Here is a 3,174-nt window from a genome sequence, read left to right as displayed (position 1 = left end):
GAATGTGCAGTGAGTCAGCATCGCAGTGAAACAGACAGAAAGGAATGTGCAGTGAGTCAGCATCACAGCAAAACAGACTGAGAGGAATGCGCAGTGGGTCAGCATCACAGTGAAACAGACTGAGAAGAATTGGCAGTGAGTCAGCATTGCAGCGAAACAGACTGGGAGGGATGTGCAGTGAGTCAGCATTGCAGTGAAACAGAGAGGAATGTGCAGTGAGTCAGCATCACAGCAAAACAGACTGAGGAATGTGCAGTGAGTCAGCATCACAGCAAAACAGACTGAGAGGAATGCACAGTGGGTCAGCATCACAGTGAAACAGACTGAGAAGAATTGGCAGTGAGTCAGCATTGCAGCGAAACAGACTGGGAGGGATGTGCAGTGAGTCAGCGTCACAGTGAAACAGAAAGAGAGAAATGTGCAGTGAGTCAGCATCACAGTGAAACAGACTGAGAAGAATGTGCAGTGAGTCAGCATCGCAGCAAAACAGACTGAGAGGAATGTGCAGTGAGTCAGCATTGCAGCAAAACAGACTGAGAGGAATGTGCAGTGAGTCAGCATTGCAGCAAAACAGACTGAGAGGAATGTGCAGTGAGTCAGCATCGCAGCAAAACAGACTGAGAAGAATGCGCAGTGAGTCAGCATCGCAGCAAAACAGACTGAGAGGAATGTGCAGTGAGTCAGCATTGCAGCAAAACAGACTGAGAAGAATGCGCAGTGAGTCAGCATCGCAGCAAAACAGACTGAGAGGAATGTGCAGTGAGTCAGCATTGCAGCAAAACAGACTGAGAGGAATGTGCAGTGAGTCAGCATCGCAGTGAAACAGACTGAGAGGAATGTGCAGCGACTCAGCATTGCATTGAAACAGACTAGGAAGAGTGTGCAGCAAACTAGCATCGCAGTGAAACAGATTGGGAGGAGTGTGCAGGAAATCAGTATGAATTAGAAGCAGATTGGAAGAGCAGACATGTATAAGAAGATAAACAGTGGCAGCATATAAACATTAATGGCAAAGAGTCCCTTGAATCTGTTTCTATCTGTCATAACCAAACTGTGATGCCATAGGAAAACAAGTAGGTTATTGGTGGGTATTTCTTTTGGGTCTCTTTTGATTGTTTGAGTCGTTTAAATCAGGAGATATTATTACAGATGGTGAATGCCGTTAGGAAATTCACTTGTAAAATGTATTGCATACAATTTAATTAAGCATAATAATGATTGCTGAATAGGTGATGTGTTGCAGCTGTAGTATGTAGGCACTGGTGTAATCCACAGTAACTGCATTTGTAGAAATTGATGGCTGCTTGAGGACCCTGACTTAAGAGTTGATGAGCTCGAATGTGATTTGTTCACATTGTGACACATCAGGGAAGGGGAAATGTACTTGGACACAGTGTTTCCGGAACCAATCATACCTCTTTGATTAATTTCATCAAATTTGGTCTGTGGTCAAGAAGGTGTGAGTATGATTGAGGTAAGATTAGATTAGATTACTTACAGTGTGGAAACAGGCCCTTCGGCCCAACAAGTCCACATTGACCCGCCAAAGCACAACCCACCCAGTCCCACTCCCCTACATTTACCCCTTCACCTAACACTACAGGCAATTTAGCATGGCCAAAGCACCTAACCTGCACATTTTTGGACTATGGGAGGAAACCGGAGCACTCGGAGGAAACCCATGCAGACACGGGGAGAATGTGCAAACTCGACACAGATAGTTGCCTGAGGCAGGAATTGAACTCAGGGCTGTGGCGCTGTGAGGCAGCAGGTAAGTATTGGGATCATGAATTTTGTTTTGGAGAAGCATCAGGCAGTGATCTTGTCCAATAGGTACAGGTTCCTTGCTTCTGTTATAAACAAGGATACAGATTGCAGGGAGGATGAGCAAACTGAAAGATTACAGGGAGGATGAGCAAACTGACCAAAGCACTATGGTGCAGAGCACTACTCAAGTGGCGCAGGGCTGGGGAAGAGAAAGGAAAATATAGTAATAATAGGGGATAGCACAGTTAGGGGAAAAAGGCAGAAAGGCCAGAAGGCCATGTTATCTACTTGGTGCCAATGTTAAGGATTTCTTTTCAGGGCTGGACAGGAACTTGAAGTGGGAAGGGAATTATCCAATGTCTGTGGTCCATGGAGGTATGAAGATTTAAGTAGGACTAAGAAAAGGATCGTGCTGAGGAATAATGAGCAACCTGGAGCTAAATTATGAAGCAGAGCTTACTACCTGAGTCACATGAACATTGGCAGAGGGTAAATAAAATTGGAGGGATAAATACAAAGCTCAAAGATTGGCATGGGAGAAATGGGTTCTGATTCATGGAGCACTAGCATCAGTACTGGGGAATGAGAGAGATGTTTACATGGGACAAGCTTCATTTGAACTATGATGGGACCAGTGTCCAAGCAAATTGAATAACTTGAGTCTTAGAGGGGGCTTTAAACTAACTAATGGGAAAAGGTTCAGTTGAAGTGAATTTTTAAAAACCAAAAAAGCAACGAGAGGACAGAAAAATAATGGGAAAAATAATCAAAGTACAACAGGAAGGGGAAGAAAATATATGCAGAGGAAATTAGAACCAAAATAGTTAAAAATGAGCAAGGGTCAAATCTTAGGGTTCTTTATGTGAATGAAAGCAGCTTTTGTAGCAAGACAGATGAAATGATGGCATGGATTCAAACAAATGGATATGACTTTCATATTATGAAAATGTGGTTGCAAGGTGACAAAGATTCGATATTCAAGGGTTTTCAATGTTCCAGGAAAATGGGCAAACAAGGAAAAAGTGAGGAGATAAGGAAAGATTTTAATAAATGTGCAATGGTGTAATAGATTATGATGTGGTATCAGTTTGTGGGAGTAAGGAATAGTCAGGGGAAGATGTCACGGATGGAGACATGTATAAGCTCCTGAAGAGTTGCTTCATTATAGGACAGAGTATAATTCGAGAAATCATGGAGATGTGTAACAAAGGCACTATAAAAGTCATGCATGATTTAATTCGGCATTTTGACTGGAAAGATCAGATGGGTGAGGATTACTTGGAAGATAAATTTGTAGAGGGCATCAGAAATTTTTTTTTAGAGCTTTACATTGCACTACCTGGGAACTAGTCATTTTATGGGGAGAAAGTGAGAACTGCAGATGCTGGAGAATCAGAGCTGAAAATG

The sequence above is a fragment of the Chiloscyllium punctatum genome, chromosome 19, assembly GCF_047496795.1.
Source record: "Chiloscyllium punctatum isolate Juve2018m chromosome 19, sChiPun1.3, whole genome shotgun sequence".
NCBI lineage: Eukaryota > Metazoa > Chordata > Chondrichthyes > Orectolobiformes > Hemiscylliidae > Chiloscyllium > Chiloscyllium punctatum.
This window is presented reverse-complemented; position numbering follows the sequence as displayed.